General features: G+C 34.0%; 2 protein-coding genes across 7 annotated transcripts in view; one reads left to right on the top strand and one right to left on the bottom strand.

The window, feature by feature from the left end:
- The window catches only part of LOC142226314 (uncharacterized), a 549,856-nt gene that overhangs the window by 332,332 nt on the left and 196,874 nt on the right, over positions 1 to 20,650 (top strand). For 2 of the 4 annotated variants that reach the window (XM_075296237.1, XM_075296240.1), the window contains exon 6: positions 19,904 to 19,984. The exons of 1 other annotated variant lie outside the window; for it this stretch is intronic. The gene's annotated coding sequence lies outside the window, so the exon portion shown is untranslated. Of the gene's footprint in view, positions 1 to 19,903; positions 20,047 to 20,650 lie in introns of all 4 variants that reach the window. One more of the 4 variants, XM_075296238.1, reaches the window with a different exon arrangement.
- Positions 1 to 20,650, bottom strand: part of eys (eyes shut) — a 513,219-nt gene that overhangs the window by 339,675 nt on the left and 152,894 nt on the right. The window lies entirely within an intron of this gene.

The following is a 20,650-nucleotide window of genomic DNA, read 5'->3' as shown; positions in this document are numbered from 1 at the left end:
CCAGTTGAAATTTGGTACGTGGTGTTAGTATATCGTCTCTAGCAACCATGCAAAAATTGGTCCATATCGGTCCATAATTATATATATAGCCCCCATATAAACCAATCACCAGATTTGTACTCCGGAGCCTCTTGGAGGAGCATACTTCATCCGATCCGATTGAAATTTGGCACGTGGTGTTATTATATGGTTTCTAACAACCATGCAAAAGTTGGTCCATATCGGTCCATAATTATATATAGCCCCGATATAAACCGTTCCCCAGATTTGATCTCGGGAGCCTCTTGGAGAAGCAAAATTCATCCGACCCGGTTGAAATTTGGAACGTGATGTTGGTAGATGGCCGCTAATAACCATGCCAAAATTGGTCCATATCGGTCTATAGTTATATATAGCCGATCCCCAACCACCACCATGGCTTGCGTAGAAACTTCTACTGAAGACTGTCATCCACAATCGAATTACTTGGGTTGCGGGAACACTTGCCGATGGCAATGTATCTTAAAACTTCCCAACACCGTCTTCTAAATTGCAAGATAGTCCATACGTGTTATATTAAAAAACTAAAAAAGGCCGATTAAATACGTATATAATTAAGTTTTTTCATAGAAATAAAATTTTGACAAAAGTTTCTATAGAAAATAAAATTTTCTCTCTATATATATATATATAATTTTATTTCTATAGAAAATTTTGTCAACATTTTATTTCTATAGAAAATTTTGTCAAAACTTTATTTCTATATAAAATTTTGTCAAAATTTTCAATACAAATAAAGTTTTCTATAGAAATAAAATATATATTTTCTATAGAAATAAAATGTTGACAAAATATTCTATAGAAATAAAATTTTGACAAAATTTTCTATAGAAATAAAATTTTGACAAAAGTATCTATAGAAATAAAATTTTGACAAAATTTTCTATAGAAATAAAATTTTGACAAAATTTTCTATAGAAATGAAATTTTAACAAAATTGTCTATATATATATATATATTTCTATAGAAATAGAAAATTTTATTTCTATTGAAAATTTTGTCAAAATTTTACTTTTATAGAAAATTTTATCAAAATTTTAATTCTATAGAAAATGTTGTCAAAATTTTATTTCTATAGAAACTTTTGTTAAAATTTTATTTCTATAAAAATTTTTGACAAACTTAATTATATACGTATTTAAACGGCTTTTTATAGTTTAATATATAACACGTATGGACTACCTTGCAATTTAGAAGACGGTGTTAGGAAGTTTTAAGATATCTTGCCATCGACAAGTGTTACCGCAACTCAAGTAATTCGATTATGGATGACAGTCTTCAGTAGAAGTTTCTACGCAATCCATGGTGGAGGGTACATAAGCTTCGGCTTACGGCCGTATATACTTGTTTTATTTTATTACATTTTGTAGAAAGAATTTTCGCAGTTAGTTAATTTAGACCTATAATTAAAGTACATGATTCTACTTATATAGAATTTACCAATAAATATTGGGAGCGCAAACTAAAAACGCAGATTTTTTTTGTTTTTTGAATTTTTCGGGAGATTCGAGTGTAGTTCACGTTGGGTTTAGTGAATTATCAAAATTTATTCTGATAATTGGTTGATAGTTTCGCTACAAATAGAGGACGCTGATGAGGAATGTCAAATTTTCGAAACGATCTGGTAGTCTAAGGGGCTTTTATCAAATAAACTTGACAAACATACTTTTCCCCTGTTGGTTAAGCTACTCTTGTAGTTTAGTCAACGTACGGTTTTAAACTGAAATCAGAACTATAATAATTATTTTTGCGAGAACATTTTTAACAGAATGATTAGTCCAAGTATTGTCCATCACAAAATTTCCCCAATTCAATATAGGGAAGACACGACGAAAAAACGACTCGCATAGGTCAAGATCCATCGTGAAACGATTTTGGGACAATGTTTGACGTTCTTGTGTAAGCACAATCCGAGGAAGTTTATATGTCCTTCTGTGGCAGTCGACAAATTATGGACCCAAGAAATGAATTGAAAAACTGACCTTATACTTGGTCCGAGTTTTTAACAAGTGAGTGCTGCTATAAAATCCATGAATTGAGCATTGAAATACTTCCGCTTTCACAGAAGTCTTCAGATCGTCCTTCCCGCGGCCATTTCCTGTGTTTATATCCCAAAGGAAATTTTCACTAAAACTGAGGATGCTTGTTAATGATAATAACAATAATAATTTCATAAACTCCCTCAAGTCCTCTGTAAATTTAAAGTAAGTGCGTAAAGTTTAAATTTTTTACTATATATATGGGCAAAGGGGAGGTCCCCCTCCCCAAAATGAATTGAATCGTCGGCAAAACCCGTCCTTATCCTTCACACACAATACATCAACTGATTTATTTTTACTAACATCTCTTCGGACAATTTTGTTTGTTCGTAAGAAGTCGCACATAAAAAAAAAACACATAAAATGCTCTTGCTTACAGATATGCAACTTGGTAAGCGAATGAGGAAGCACCCGCTTACTCTAGTGTAACGGTATTTCTTTGGGCAGAATAGTAGTTTCTACAGTATAAACACTAATATTTAAATGCTTCCAATTTTATAATTATTTTTTGCTGAGTAAGATTATTGTCTTTGTTTTTTAATGTTATGCAGAAATCAGGACTATGACGTTAGGAACTATTATTCTATGTAGATATATGAAAATATAAAATGTTCTCCAAATTGTTCATTACTTATTATTTCCTAAATTGCTTCTAGAACATTACACTTATACACATCGTTGCAATATTCCCGGAAGAAGAGCCTTTTAAACGATCATTTCATCGCTGACTAAACTGCATATGCACTTCACTCAAACTATGTCTTTATTAAATTTTCGTAAATAGAATTTTTCATTATACATTTCTCTGAAGCTAAAGTAAGTTGACAACTTGTCGTAGTCTAACATCTAACACAAGGGGTAGCAAAATTTATCAGGTAAAATGAAAATTGGGGAATGACAAAAAAAAAAAAATATCCAGCATGAAACCTAAGTACATTTACTACCATACTAGTCATTACATTGCCCCTTTGCATTATAATGCCCCTCAAATACCACTCAGACGTTTAAAGTTTCACATTAATAAAATAGTTGGAAGCAAGCTGTAATCACAAAAAAAAAAATAAATAAATAAATTCTAAAAACAACATCAGCAGCAAGAGAAAAATGCCATATATTTTCCTTTTATACACAGCTGGATGGTTTTTTGACAAATAATTTATGTTAACTCTTTTGTTGAGAACACAATTTTGGTCTCGTTTTTTTTGTGAGCTAGGTTGCTTTGTTCATGGGGAATTTGAGGAATTATTCGAAGTATGAGATGTCAGTTTTGTATGGAGACTTAAATTTATGTGAAACTAAATGAATGCACTCCAGAGGGCTGGGATACCAATAAGGGAAATCTGACACACAAAAATTTTTTTTCTGATTCAATCACGAAATTGATTGATCCAATTAATGTTTTAATTGCAATGTCTTCAATCACAGAAATGATAGAATCAATTAAAAAATTTATTGATACTATTAATTTTTGTGATTGGTTTTTGTTTCAATTAAATTTTTTTTTAATCAATTAAATTTCTAATTGATTGTATTTTTTTAAAACTCAATTAGGTCTTTGATTGGAAAAGAAGAGAAAGAATCAACCAAACTGATGATGAACTGATTTTTATCTCTTTAGAAGTTCTTAGCCTGGAACTATTTCCTTCGTCTTCACACAGATGCAAATACCTCCATATTATATTAAACAAGTATATATAGCCGTAAGTTCGGCCAGGCCGAATCTTATGTACCCTCCACCATGGATTGCGTAGAAACTTCTACGAAAGAATGTCATCCACAATCGAATTACTTGGGTTGTGGTATCTTAAAACTTGTTAACATCGTTTTCTAAATTGTGAGTTAGTCCATACGTGGTATATATTAGACAAAAAAGTTATGTATAAGTAAGTCTACAAATAATTACGAATCGATATGGACTTTTCGCACGATACGTACACGCACAGAAAAACCATGTTTGGACATGGTTGCCGCATCCATTTAATGCTTATCTAGAGCATGTAATTGCCGCGAAAACCATGTATTTTGTCTTTGTAAAAATAGTTTTCGAGCGGAGAAAAATTTATGGTGGCAATAAGCATTTGAATGGTTCTCAAATACCGCAAACATGTTCTATCATTTAAACGATAGAATTTGAGACCATTAAATGGTCGGGAAAATCATGTACCTGACCATTCAATTTTTTAACTTTTTTTGTGGCGAAAAGAATTTTATAAAAACTTTGAGCATGTACACGATTTTCATTTTGAGCGTCAGTCGTGTGTTGATTGTTTCTTGGAATGGACGGAGAATACGGATTTACTGTGTTTTGTGTTAATTTATTTACATATTCAGGAGTGGCACGTGGTTTTATGTGAACACAAAAAAGGAAAGTGTAATTGAAAAAATGTACCTGCTTTTTTGTTCTGCATTTTGCTATATGGTATTTATTTTTATTTGCAGACATCATGTCTGCGTTTGTACATTTGATGGGCACGATGTAAATATGGAATAATTAATTATTGTTGAAATTGAAATAAAATAGAGTGTGTAAAAATATATGATGTTTGCTTGAACGGCATTATAAATACAAATAAACAATGAATTAGTTTATAAATAAATAAAAACAAACAAATAAAGTTAATTTTGTGTTTTCTTTTCTCAAGTGGCGTCCTTTTTTCGACGATGATAAAAGTTTTTTCATAAAGATCAAAACATTTTAGGTTGTGACCATTTTCTTTTAACTGGGAGAAAAACATTTTTAATGAATACCATAACATTTTAAATCGTGACCATTGTCTTATCATTCAAACAAAATTCTTTTTATCAATATAATAACATTTTAGATGAGGACAATTACATTTTTCTTAGAACCATGTTCACTGAGCCAACATGGTTGCAGGTTAAAATGTTACATGGTCGCCGCAAAAATAGCTCCTATCATATTATTTTGCTCTTCGAATATGATTGTGACAATCATGTTTCTTCTTTGCGTGTAGAAAGCCAGAATTGAAATATGGGGGTCGCTTATGTGGGGGCTATATACAATTATGAACATTTTTGTGTGATTGGGGATAGATTTATCTGAGGGCTATATATAACTATAGACCGATATGGACCTAGTTAGGCATGGTTGTTAACGGCCATATACTAGCACAATGTACCACATTTCAACTGACTCGGATGAAATTTGCTCTTCCAAGAGGCTCCAAAACTAAATCTCGGGATCGGTTTATATGGGGGCTATATATGATTATGGACTTATATGACCACTTTTGGCATGGTTGTTAAATATCATATACTACCTCCACGTACCAAATTTCAACCAGATCGGATGAATTTTGCTTCTCCATAAGGCATCGGAGGTCAAATCTGCGGATCGGTTTATATGGGAGCTATATATAATTATGGACTGATATGAACCAGTTCCTGCATGGTTGTTGGATACCATATACTAACATCACGTACCAAATTTCGACCGAATGGAAAGAATTTTGCTCTTCCAAGGGGCTCTGGAGGTCAAATCTGGGGATCGGTTTATATGGGACCTATATATAATTATGGACCGATATGGACCAATCCTTGCATATTTGTTAGAGACCACATTCTAACACCACGTTCCAAATTTCAACCGGATCGGATGAATTTTGCTTCTCTAAGAGACTCCGGAGGTCAAGTCTTGAGAACGGTTTGTATGGGGTTATATATAATTATGGGCCGATTTCGACCAATTTTTGCATGGTCATTAGAGACCATATACTAACACCACGTTGCAAATTTCAACCGGATCGGATGAATTTTGCTTCTCCAAGAGGCTCCGGAAATTAAATCTGGGGAACGGTTTATATGGGGGCTATACATAATTATGGACCGATATGGACCAATTCTTGCGTGTTTGTTAGAGACCACATACTAACACCACGTTCCAAATTTCAACCGGATCGAATGAATTTTGCTCCTCCAAGAGGCTCCGGAGGACAAATCTGGGGATCGATTTATATGGGGGCTATATGAAATTATGAACCGATATGGACCAATTCTTGCATGGTTGTTAGAGACCCTATACTAACACCACATACCATATTTCAACTGGATCGGATGAATTTTGCTCCTCTTAGAGGATCCGCAAACCAAATCTGGGGATTGGTTTATATGGGGGCTATATATAATTATGGACCGATATGGACCAATTTTTGCATGGTTGTTAGAGACCATATACTTACATCATGTACCAAATTTCAGCCGGATCGGATGAAACATGCTACTCTTATAGGCTCCGCAAGCCAAATCTGGGGGTCCGTTTATATGGGGGCTATACGTAAAAGTGGACCGATATTTGCAATACCATCCGACCTACATTAATAACAACTACTTGTGCCAAGTTTGAAGTCGATAACTTGTTTCGTTCGGAAGTTAGCATGATTTCAACAGACGGACGGGCGGACATGCTTAGATCGACTCAGAATTTCACCACGACCCAGAATATATACTTTATGGGGTCTTAGAGCAATATTTCGATGTGTTACAAACGGAATGACAAAGTTAATATACCCCCCGTCCTATGGTGGAGGGTATAAAAATATCTGAAGCTTGGTTTCTGGTTGCTTAACTGACGGATATGCGCGAAAATGGCCGTAATTGTATATTTTAAAATTTAATTACAAAAAAATTGATGTTTTTTGTCATATACAATCAATTCAAATGCTTTGTCAAAAGTACTTTTACTTGTTCCACAATTATATTGTCCTGTATTTATAAACTTCACATTCTTGATAAAAAAAAACTAACACACGTACAATAAACTCCATGGAAAATGATTCAAAATGGAAAGTATATACATACAAACAACGACAAAATTTACAAGAACGACAGTAACCCGTAAATTTGTGGGATACCGTAAATCATGTTACTTACTTGCGCCATAGCAAATTCATTTGGTGTGCAAAAGACCCCCTTAAAACCCCAAAATCTAACCACACAAAAGACAAAAGAAGAACTGACAGAATTCCTTCTTTCAGCGAACGAAGAAGTGAAAGGGAACTGCAAGTGAAACAAATTGTAAGCATCAACAATGTAGCCTGTGATGCCAGTGTTTGTCTAGTTTGTCTCGGTTTTTCAATATTAACGAGTCATGGCAATTTTCAAGTCCTCTGAAATATTAGCTAAAATAACAAATATTCGAGGATTTCTTTTGGTAGGAAAATTGCGCAGTGATGGAACGAAAGTAATATAAAGTGGGAGTTTTGTATAGTTTAAGGTGATTTGTCCGTCTTCATGTCTGAGTTGACTAATGGATAACAAGAGAACTGGGTGGCCACCAAAAATCAATAGGCCCACAATCCATCCACTCCAATATTTTGCTTTAGTTCCCTTGCTTCTGTCTTAGTCGTGCTCCTGTTTTCCCGTTTCTTCATCTTTAGTCCTAAAGCTTAGATATCCTTCCGTCTGGCGGTTTATTATCCTGTCTTATGTATTCTCAAAGTGATTTAGTACTTTCGTTTATTAAGCTATTTTACTTCCATCTCCCTTTTGACTAGTAAGGAAATAGATTTAAGCAGAGACGTGGTCAAGGAGGAGTGAATTGGAATGGGCCAAAAAGAGTGAAAGAAATGACTGTGAGTCGATAGGTTTTACCACCGATATGGTGAATGAAATCTTCCCTACGATTAGCTGTCATAAATGGAAGTGAAATTCCATGCAAATGGTTCTCAGGATAATGACACAGTTTTCCGTCTTGCTAAGTCTTTGCCAATGATTTAGAAGACTCTCATTTTGTTGCGGTCATTATATAGACCTCGCCGGTTCATTGAGTCCTGGCTTGCAACTTAAAAACTCACAAGGCTTTGGTTAAGCCTCTCTACAACCTGCATGCAAAGGAAAACTTCGAAAAGCGAAAAGATTTCCTAATCACTGTAGTGTTGTTCAGGCTGAAATATTTGCAATGAGAGAGGTGCCGAATTGGCTGTGAAGTAATGTTCCAACAAATGTGGGATTTAATATATACTCAGACAGTCAACCTGCAATAAAATCCTTGGACTCTGTGTTTCTAAACTCGAAAAAGGCCATCGACTGCCGCAAATCTCTCAACCAGATGACTGAGCAGTACAATATTCACCTAATATGGGTGTCTTTGCCATAGGAACATACAGGGGAACTGTGAAGCGGATGAGTTAGCAAGGCTAGGAACTGCCTTATATATTCCAGGGGAACTAAAATCTGTTGATTTACCTGCAAGCTTTTACAGCCTGAGAAGGATCTTATGATGGCAAATGTTCGAGGGGAGAATTGCAAGGGTTGTAACGACACCAAGCAAACATGGCCCCATTTAAACTTAAACCGCACACTAGAAATGCTAGTGGTCTCAACACGTCAGATATCACTCCTGATATCTGCTAAAACGGGTCGTTGCCTGATAGGCGATTTTGAAAAAAACTATTGGCTCGAAGTATAATGACTGCTGTATGAGCTGCCATAATGCGGGAGAAAAAGGAATCAATTAAACACCTATTGTGTGAGTGTCCTACCCATTTTGTGTAAGGCGTAAACGAATTTTAGGGGAATATTTAGATTACTGGCGGACCTGGAAAACGCTAACTTAATCACTCTGCTAATGTTTTTGGAACAATCTGAATGGTTCAACAGAAGAAAATATTCTAGAATGTTCAGCGGTTAAAACTAGAAGTGTCCATATGTAATAGGTACTTTTAGTTAATGTGGTATCACAATGGACTGTATAGTCTAAGTGAGCCTGAAACTAAATCAGACTGCCACTTTAACCTAACCTAGTAAATTAAAACAAATTTAAACTTGTTCCAAAATTTGATATTATTTCCGACAATGTTTTTGCTTTTGAACAATCTGTATATTGTTGTGATGTCTGTGATAGAATCCATTTTTGGTCCAGATTTATGTATGTGCAGATGAAACCAAAGCCCAGGCCAGACTCATGTCAAGCCTTGAAGAATGGCTTGAACGCAGATATGTCGAAGTGGAGTATTACAGGCCCAAAAGCTTGAGGGAACAGCCACTCTTGAAATTAGCTATATAGAATCAGAAAATATAACAGGCGAAACGCCAATGACGAGGGGGTGGTTGCATTGACAAAATAAACTATTTGTCATTTTCAATCATGAAAATAATTGATATAATTATTATACCCTCCACCATGGGAAGTATATTAACTTTGTCATTCCGTTTGTAACACATCGAAATATTGCTCTAAGACCCCATAAAGTATATATATTCTGGGTCGTGGTGAAATTCCGAGTCGATCTTAGCATGTCCATCCGTCTGTTGAAATCACGCTAACTTGAAACTTGGCACAAGTAGTTGGATGGTATTGCAAACGGACCATATGGACCACTTTTACGTGTAGCCCCCATATAAACCGACGCTCAGATTTGGCTTGCGTAGGCTCTTGGAGGAGCAAAATTCATGCGATCCGGTTGAAATTTGGTACATGGTGTAAGCATATGGTGTCTAACAACCATTCAAAAATTAGTCCACATCGGTTCATACACATATATAGCCCCCATATAAACCTATCCCCAGATTTGGCTTGCGGAGCCTCTAAGAGAACCAAATTTCATCTGATCCGGTTGAAATTTGGTACATGGTGTACACATATATAGTCCCCATATAAACCGATCCCCAGATTTGGCTTGCGGAGCCTCTAAGAGAACAAACGATCGGGCTGAAATTTGGTACATGGTGTCAGTATATGGTCTCTAACAACTATGCAAAAATTGGTCCACATCGGTCCATAATTATATATAGCCCCCATATAAACCGATCCCCCGATTTGGCATGCGGAGCCTATAAGAGAAGCAAATTTCATCCGATCCGGCTGAAATTTGGTACGTGGTGTTCGTATATGTTCTATAACAACCATGCAGGAATTGGTCCATATCGGTCCATAATTATATGTAGCCTCCATATAAACCTATCCCCAGATTTGACCTTCGGAGCCCCTTGGAAGAACAAAGTTCACCCGATCCGGTTGAAATTTGATACGTTGTGTTAGTATATGGTCTCTACACTGAAAAAAATATTGTCGTGAGGTCAAAGATTTCATGTCTTTAAAATACGAATACAAATTTTGCTTAGCATAGAAGACCCATTTCGCTAAAATAAAGTTATTTTCCTTGTCCAAAAGTCGATAAGCTTTTCAATGAAGTCGTATTGTCCTTATAATTAAGTGACTTGACTTACAAATGGGTATCTTAACATGAAAGAACAAATTTATAGGCTAAGGTCAACTTGACTTTAATAATTCAGAATTCTTTAAATTTAATGGAATTGTCTTTAAAGTTGTTGTCTTTTTGCATCTTGACTACAAAGCAAAAAATCGTTCAAATATGGGACATGTTTTACAAAACTTTATTTTAAAGAAGTTTTTTACTTCGAACATATTATAATTTCTACTGGAAGTCGAGTCCTAATTTGGAAAATAAAGTTGCCGTTAACTTGTTTTTAAAGGACTTTGATAGCATATGAAGAAAAAAAGCTGAGAAAGCGAAAAATTAAAATTTGCTTCCTAGAAGCAAGTACTCAAAACCCGATTTTAAAAGAGAATTGTGTCTTAAAAGTATCCTTACTTGTATTCTCCTCTTCTTTGGCTCGGAATCAATACCAAATTTTTTAAAGTAAAGACAAAATCTTTAGAACCGGGTATGCTTTTTCTTCAGTGTACGTGGTGAATTTTGGTACATTGCGCTAGTATATGGCCGCTAACAACCATGCCATAATTGGTCCATATCGGTCTGTAGTTATATATAGCTGATCCCCAAAAAAAAAAAATTGTCAAAATTTTATTTCTATAGAAAATTTTGTCAAAATTTTATTTCTATAGAAAATTTTGTCAAAATTTTATTTCTATAGAAAATTTTGTCAAAATTTTATTTCTATAGAAAATTTTGTCAAAATTTTATTGCTATAGAAAATTTTGTCAAACTGAATTAAATACGTACTTAATAGGCTTTTGTTTGTTTAATATATACCTCGTATGGACTAACTTTCAATTGAGAAGACGGTATTAAGAAGTTTTAAGATACCTTGCCATCGGCAAGTGTTACCGCAACCCAAGTAATTCGATTGTGGATGACAGTCTTTAGTACAAGTTTCTATGCAATCCATGGTGGAGGGTACATATGATTCGGTCTGGCCGAACTTACGGCCGTATATACTTGTTTTTAATTGATATCTCTTTAATCACAGAAATGGACTATAAATCACCGACATCAAGTAAATTCCAATTAAACATTTGATTGATTCAATCATTTTATGTGCTTGCCTTTTACTTTGATTAAAAGAAAATAAAATCAGTTATTATTTTTTTTTGTAATATTTGTTCACATTCAATCAGGATGTTAACTGAAAAACTACACCCAGAAAAAAGTGCCTTTGAAACTAAATGAAAAAAATTTCATCAATATAGTTTATCCATTTTATTTCCATTAAGGTAAATTTTTGTGAAAAATAATAAAATTTACTCGTTTCAGTAAAAAAATCCTAAACTGTAAGCAGTTAGGAATAGTTCATTAACTAGAATAAGGCATGGAATTTTACTCATACTATTTTCTTCGCTGGGTATAAGAATTTACTACTGAAAAAGAAAATTTTATTCACCGATAACAAAGCATTCGTAAAAATAAACAAAAACCGAACTAAAACCAAGTTTCCTCAAAATTAGTAAAATTTCTTATAAAATGATAATTGCGACTTCCTTTATAATAGAAAGTTTTTCATACATACGAACAACACTTGGCATAGAAAAATATTTTAGTTCATTCGTACTAAGAAGTATGCAATCCTTTCAAAACTTAAGGAAACACACTTGTTAGAATATGGGAAATTTTCCAAAATTTCTATTGTCTACCTGTAATCGATACCTGTCATCGTAATCGATGTGTTTGCGCGTGGGTGTAATCGATGTATTTGCGCGTCGGTTGTTTTTTTTAGTTGGAATCGCGTTGTTTTGGTATACGGAGAGATTGTTAAAAAATAATATGGTAAAATAATATAATAAATAACAAATAAAATATATAAAATATTTGTTATTTTAAATTAGTGAGAAAAATTTTCGTTTTTTTAAATAAATCTATCAATGTTCGTGATAGTGTATAAAGAAAGAAAACACCAGCAGAATAACAACCCTTTCATTTGTCTTCATTTTGGAATCTTCAATTATCAGGTAATATTCAGTGACGCTAACCTTTTGCAACAAAAATGTTTTATGATTTTTTATATTTGTAGGTATTGAAATTGTAAAAGGAGGACAAAATCGTTAGGCAGCAACTTATTAAAAGTGAAAAGTACAAGAAGAAGAAAAAGTGAGTTTTACAGTTGATAATATCACACGGAATTGGAAATAGTGGAATAATAAACTAATATTTCAAAGAGATTCGATGCTGTTGATTCTTAATAAATATATTCAATATATTAATAAAACATGTCTTTTATTGAAGATAAAATTGTTTATAGAAATAAATAAAATTGTATTTAAAAACGAAGGTAAGCAGTTCTAATTATGAAGTAAAAGTTTTACCACAAATGTGTAAGATTTGTCGAAATGAATGAAAAAATTTCAATAAAATCATTCCATATATGAATTCAAATTAGTTAAATTTTTTCATTCTGTAGTATAGTGGTATATAAATATAGGAAAATGTTAACTAATATATGGAATGCATTATTCCTAATTTCTACGAAAATCACATCGTCCCAAACAAATAAAAATGTCTTTGGCGCTATACGAAGTTCAACTTTCTTCACAATGAGTTCATTTTAACTTAAAGAAGGGGTCACTTTTTTCTGGGTGTATTTATGATAATTTTTTCCTGAGTATTCAACATAACAACACATAGCCACGCTCCTGATTGTCTCCAACAAAGGATGTAAATAGAACAACCCCACCGTTATACACTCAAAGGAAGTTAGTGACGACCAAAATACCCTTGAGATGAGGGATACATTAATGTGGTATTTAGAATATATTTGGAGAATATATTTTAGGGCGAATAATGATATTCATAAAAAAAGAAGAGTTAATACAATTCTTATTTATCTTTTCCCATTTCCATTTCATGAACTTAAGTAGATGATATACTTCTGAAGGATTTATCCTGGAAATCTTTTATGCTCAAAATATAAATGTAGATTTTTAGCCATAAGCATATAGTTTTACTATTGTCCATTCGAATGGATTGATATTTAGGGGAATGATGTGGTGACAAAACTATAGTCAGAGAGTATTGTGTGTGTGTGTGTGGGAGTGAATATACGTTTATCATTTTAATATTATATCCCGTTTATGCTCAACTTTTATGGTAGCAAATGAAAATATAAAGAAAAAGAGAAAATGTTAGATTTTTTTTTATTTTGAGATTTTAATGGTATTAGTTGTAGTCAGGGATCCGGAGCGGTCCATTTTTTTCGCTCCGCTCCGGAGAAAAAAAAACCGCTCCGCTCCGAGAAAAAAAAAAATCGCTCCGCTCCGCTCCACGCTCCGCTCCTCTTCGAGAAAATTATAGTACAAACATTGTATTATTTGTTCAATTGAGTTTTATTTTATTTAGAAAAATCGGGCGGTACGTATATGGGAGCTATAGCTAAATCTGAACCGATTTCGATTATTTTTTGCACATATAGTTAGTGCTATAGAAGATTACATTTCGCCAACTTTGAGTAAGATCGGTTGATAAATAAGGGTTTTATGACCTAATTTGACAAAATCGGGCGATACATATATATGGGACCTATATCTAAATCTGAACCGATTTCGATGAAATTTTCAGACTTAAAGGGTGATGCAGAAGATTATTTTCTGCTAAATTTGACGACGATCGGTTAGTAAAAAAAGTGCAACGTGACCCCATTTGTCGAAATCGGGCAATACATATATATGGGAGCAATATCTAAATTTGATCCGATTTCTTCCAAATTCAATAACGTTCGTCCTTGTGCCCAAAAAAACTCCCTGTACCAAATTTCATCAAAATCGGTTAATAATTGCGACCGAAATCCTGTGAACAACAAATACATGGACAGACGGACGGACGGACGGACGCCAAGCGCTAGATCGACTCAGGAGGTGATTCTGAGTCGATCGGTATATATTTTATGGGGTCTAAAATCAATATTTCTTGTAGGCACATTTTTTGGCAGATCAAACTTATTATACCCTAACCACTATGTGGTTTAGGGTATAATGACTTTAAAACAATTTGTTGAAATATTTTATTAATTTTGAAGATTTTTTCAGAAATATTAAATCCATTTTGACTTCATTAAAACGAAATTTGCATTCATGTTAGGATACACATTTTTATGCCGAATCACTTAGCTATAAGGACAAACAGACTTCATTGAAAAGTTTAGAGACTTTTAGACAAGGAAAAACTTTTTTTCAGAGAAATACGTCTTCTATTCTAAGCAAAATTCGTATTCGTATTTTAAGCATGTGAAATATTTGGCCTCCCGACAATATTCTTTGCGGTGCACCATCTACTATTTAATATGTGATAGAAACCAAATTTATGAAAATGGACCAAAATGGACCAAATTCTGTTTGGTCGGTGCACCATCTACTATTTAATATGTGATAGAAACCAAATTTATGAAAATGGACCAAAATGGACCAAATTCTGTTTGGTCTGACCATCGGACCAAATTTAAAAATTAGAAATCTTTTGGACCAATTTTGGTCCGATCGGACCAAAACGGCAACGCTGATTGGAATTGAAAGTCTATACACAGAGTATAAGTAACTACTCTCCGAAAGTTTTTTTTGTTTTGCAACAGACGTAGAGAAGAGGTTTTGTTATATTTGTAATGTGTGTGTATGTTTATGTTTGCAACAACCTCCATCGACATCAGTCCGTGGTATACCTACGAATATTCTTACTCAGATCTAGTGTTACCTAATTTCGCTTTTCCCCCTTTATTGTATAATAAATGTATATGCGCACATTTTTCAACCAAAATTGAAACTATCCATAATTTTAATTAAATTTTCGAGAACTAATATCAGAAATAAGATAATGCTAGGTTATAGTACAATAGTAAAGAAATGTGAATGAAAAAAAGCATGCCCGGTTCCAAAGATTTTGTCTTTACTTTAACAGTTTGGGTATTAATTCCGAGCCAAAGAAGCGGAGAATACAAGTAAGGATACTTTAAAGACGTAATTCTCTTTTAAATTTGGGGGTTATGTACTTGTTTCTAGGAAGCAAATGTTAATTTTTAATTTTTTTTAGATTTTTTTTCGTCAGTTGTTATCAAAATCCTTTAAAAACGAGTTAACGAGTTATTTTTTTTTCCATATTAAGACTCGACTTCCAGTAGAAATTATGCTATGTTTCAAGTAAAAAGCGTCTTTAAAATAAAGTGTTGAAAAACATGTCTTATTTTTTAACGATTTTTTGCTTTGTAGGCAAGATGCAAAAAGGAAACAAATTTAAAGACAATTTTATTAATTTGAAAGAATTTTTCTTAATTATTAAAGTCACGTTGACCTTACCTCAAAAATTTTATCTTTCATGTTATGATACACATTTTTAAGTAAAATCACTTAATTATAAGGACATTACAACTTCATTCAAAAGTTTATTGCCTTTTGGACAAGAAAAAAACTTTATTTTAGAGAAATGCGTCTTCCATGTTAAGCAAAATTTGCATTCTTATTCTAAGGACATGGAATCTTTGACTTCACGACAATATTTTTTTCAGTGTAGAAAACTAAAAAATTAAATATAAATAAGATCGTTTAATTGCATTTATTTGACGTTCATTACAAACATCTTTGTAGTAATACGGGATGAAATTGATCGAAAGTACTGTTGTTACTTTTACAACACATACTAGAGATATATTTTGACATTTGCCGTTTTTGAAAACAATTACTAAAAAACACGTTGTGTTTTCCCCAATGTACGTACGTACAAAAATACATATCGTACATTTTAAACGTTTACTCACACTACGCTAAGTACTAGCTAAATTTGAAATTACCTACACAGTGTAATTTCAAAGTTACACATTTCATTAAAGTAATATTTTATTCGGAGCGGAGCGGTTTTTCATTTGGAAACCGCTCCGCTCCCGCTCCGCTCCGGATTTTAGAAATGCCGCTCCCGCTCCGCTCCCGCTCCGGCAAAAAAAGGGCTTGCTCCGCTCCGCTCCACGCTCCGGATCCCTGGTTGTAGTACATGATTTTACTGGGTTTTGGTTTGATTTAGTACATTGTTCAAATTTATAAAATTAACTAAAAGATTTTACTTAATTTCAGTATATGGTTTCAATCGGTTTCACTTAAATGTTTGAAGAAAAAATTGGTTCCCCTTCTCCAACAAGCCCAAAAATTTAGTGATCCGAGAAAAACTGTGTTATGATTATAATAGGAACAGATATGAAATATGTCAGCTTTATGTTACTTGTATTCTCCGCTTCTTTGGCTCGGAATCAATACGAAAATTTTTAAAGTAAAGACAAAATCTTTGGAACCGGGCACGCTTTTTTTCAGTGTATATACTTTATGGGATTTGAGACCAATATTTCGATGCGTTTCATACTATAGTGGAGAGTATAACTAGAAGTGCCTATATATAATAGGTAGTTTTAGTTAATGTGGTATCGTAATGGACTGAATAGTCAATGTCAGCCTGAAATAAAGCGGAATGCTACTTAGACCTCATCGCTTTGTACATATGGGTTTGAATCTCTGCCATGTCCATGAATTTCCCAATCAAAGGCGTTAGTTTTGTCCTCATGTCACCATAAATTATATGTGGGTCATTGTCGTTTTCTTTTTTTTTATACCCTCCACCGTAGGATGTGGGGTTTATTAACTTTGTCATTCCGTTTATAACACATAGAAGTATTGCTCTAAGACCCCATAAAGTATATATATTCTGGGTCGTGGTGAAATTCTGAGTCGATCTAAGCATGTCCGTCCGTCCGTTCGTCTGTTGAAATCACGCTAACTTCCGAACGAAACAAGCTATCGACTTCAAACTTGGCACAAGTAGTTGTTATTGATGTAGGTCGGATGGTATTCCAAATGGTCAATATCGGACCTTTTTTACGTATAGCCCCCATATAAACCGACGCTCAGATTTGGCTTGCGGAGCCTCTAAGAGAAGCAAATTTCATCCGATCCGGCTGAAATTTGGTACATGGTGTTGGTATATGGTCTCTAACAACCATGCAAAAATTGGTTCATAATTATATATAGCCCCCATATAAACCGATCCTCAGATTTGACCTCCGGAGCCTCGTGGATGAGCAACATTCACCCGATTCGGTTGAAATTTGGTACGTGGTGTTAGTATATGGTCGTTAACAACCATGCAGGAGTTGGTCCATATCGGTCAATAATTCTATGTAGCCCCCATATAAACCGATCCCAAGATTTGACCTCCGGAGCTCTTGGAGGAGCAAAATTCGTCCGATCCGGTTGAAATTTGGTACATTGCGCTAGTATATGGCCGCTAACAACCATGCAAAACTTGGTCCATATAGGTCTATGGTTATATATAGCCGATCCCCAAAAACAAATCTACCAAAATTTTATTTCTCCATTTGTTTTGTTTTGTTATTGTTGGTTTTGTTCTTTAAGCATTGTTGTTGTTTTTGATTTCAGCTTAAAACCATACATTGACTAAACTACAAGTGTAGCTTAACCAACAGAGGAAAGGAATGTTTGTCAAATTTATTTGGGCAAAGCCCTATAGACTGCAAGATGGTTGGATGGACGCACGTTTCGGAATTACCACATTCCTCATCAGCATCCTCTACTTGCAGCAAAACTATCAACCAATTATCAGAATAAATTCAGGCAGTTTATTAAACCCAACAAAAACCACACTTGAACCTTCCGAAAAAAGGCTTTACATTGATAGCCGGCTTATGCCGAAATAAATTCGAAACAAACATATCTCTTTTCCTATGCCACTGTCAAATCATCGATTTGAATGTTTGTCAAATAAATTTGACAAACATTCTTTTCCTCTGTTGGTTAAGCTACACTTGTAGTTTAGTCAATGTATGGTTTTAAGCTGCAATAAGAAACAACAAAATTTTATTTCTACAGAAAATTTTGTCAAAATTTTATTACTATACAAAATTTTGTCAAGGTTTTATTTCTATAGAAAATATTGTCAAAATTTTATTTCTATAGAAAATTTTGTCAAAATTTTCTTACAATACAAAATTTTGTCAAGATTTTAATTTTGTAGAAAATTTTGTCAAAATATTATTTCTATAGAAAATGTTGTCAAAATTTTATATCTATAGAAAATTTTGTCAAAGTGAATTATATACGTATTTAAACGGTCTTTTTTGTGTAATATATACCCCGTATGGACTAACTTATAATTAAGGACGGTGTTAAGAAGTTTTAAGATATCTTGCCATCGGCAAGTGTTACCGCAACCCAAGTAATTCGATTGTGGATAACAGTCTTTAGTACAAGTTTCTATGCAATCCATGGTGGAGGGTACATAAGATTCGGCCTGGCCGAACTTACGGCCGTATATGCTTGTTATACCCTTCACCACTACTGTGGTACAGTTTGTGCATTTGTATGTAACGCCAAGAAGGAGTAATCATAGACCAACCTTTTAGTATACGGATCGGCTTAGAATTAAATTCTGAGTCGATTTAGCGATGTCCGTCTGTCTGTCCGTCTGTCTGTCTGTCTGTCTGTTGATGTATTTTTGTGTGCAAAGTACAGCTCGCAGTTTTAGTCCGATTGTCCTAAAATTTGGTATAGGGTCCTGTTTCGGCTCAAAGACGATCCCTATTGATTTTGGAAAAAATCGGTTCAGATTTAGATATAGCTGCCATATATATTTTTCACCGATCTGGTCATAATTGGCGTGTATATCAACCGATCTTCCTCAAATTCCGTACATCCGAATATTTTATGAGTCTCGAAAAACTTGCCAAATATCAGCAAAATCGGTTCAGATTTAGATATAGCTCCCATATATAGCTTTCGCCCGATTTACACTCATTTGCCCACAGAGGCCAATTTATTGCTCCGATTTAGTTGAAATTTTGCATAGGGAGTAGAATTAGCGTTGTAACTATGCGTGCCAAATTTGCTTGAAATCGGTTCAGATTTGGATATATCTCCCATATAAAGCTTTCGCCCGATTTACACTAATATGACCACAGAGGCCAATTTTTAACTCCGATTTAGTTGAAATTTTGCACAGGGAGTAGAATTAGCGTTGTTACTATGCATGCCAAATTTGAAATCGGTTCAGATTTAGATATAGCTCCCATATATATTTTTTTCTGATTTCGACAAAAATGGTCAAAATACCAACATTTTCCTTGTAAAATCGCCACTGCTTAGTCGAAAAGTTGTAAAAATGACTCTAATTTTCCTAAACTTCTAATACATATATATCGAGCGATAAATCATCAATAAACTTTTTCGAAATTTCCTTAAAATTGCTTCAGATTTAAACGTTTCCCATATTTTTTTTTTACTAACATTGTGTTCCACCCTAGTGCATTAGCCGACTTAAATTTTGAGTCTATAGATTTTGTAGAAGCCTATCAAATTCTTCCAGATCGAGTGATATTTAAATGTATGTATTTGGGACAAACCTTTATATATAGCCCCAACACATTTGACGGATGTGATATGGTATCGAAAATTTAGATCTACAAAGTGGTGCAGGGTATAATATAGTCGGCCCCGCCCGATTTTAGACTTTCCTTACTGGTTTTTTCTTATAAATTTGGTTGTAACATAAATGTTCTTCTATAAAGTGCAAAAAAATAGATCTTGGCATTTTTAATTAAATTCTATTCATTTTTATTTGTTCCTCTTACAGCTCTCCTCCTCCACCATTTGAAAAACGATATTGTTCATGTCCACATTTGTGTTTTTTGTTTTGTTTGGCCATTGTGCTAAGGTAAGCATGTTTGTTTTCACCAAACTGGATCCTTTAGTAGCCGAATAGCAGATAGCTTTAAGGTAGGACATAAACACACGAACAAAAAAACAAAAACACATCCCTAGCTCATTCCAATAAACATTCGACTAAAGCCCATTTGAACTGCAGAGTGTATTATTTTTATACCACATCCATTGTTTGCTAGTTTTTTCTGTTTTTTGTTGTCCCTTTTCTTGTTATTGTTGCGTATTTGCTACTACTACAACTACTATGTTACGGTGGCTGTTCGTTCCATTAGAATTGGAGCAAATTTGTTTACTTGCAACTGGGCCAACACAAAAGACAACAAAGAATCACCATCAGCAATAACAAAATAACAAAAAAAAAACAAAAAAACAACAACAACAACAAGAAACACAAAAGAATCCATGTTGCAGAGGTGTGGTGGCTAGGGTTTCGTGTGGTGAAATGGTACAACCGCCAACAATGAATGCAACAGCACGACTTGCTACACTGCAACGATGCAAGCAAGAAAACAAAAGCAAATAACGCTTGGTACCATATGCCAGCGTTTGTGTTATTTTTAGTAGTAGTAGTAGTAAGCCTAGTAGCAAATAAACAAAAGCACCAACAACAACAACAACAAAAGCTTCTTTACAACAATGTACATTATCATGTTTAACT

Source organism: Haematobia irritans, chromosome 2 (assembly GCF_050003625.1).
Source record: "Haematobia irritans isolate KBUSLIRL chromosome 2, ASM5000362v1, whole genome shotgun sequence".
NCBI lineage: Eukaryota > Metazoa > Arthropoda > Insecta > Diptera > Muscidae > Haematobia > Haematobia irritans.
This window is presented reverse-complemented; position numbering and strand designations above follow the sequence as displayed.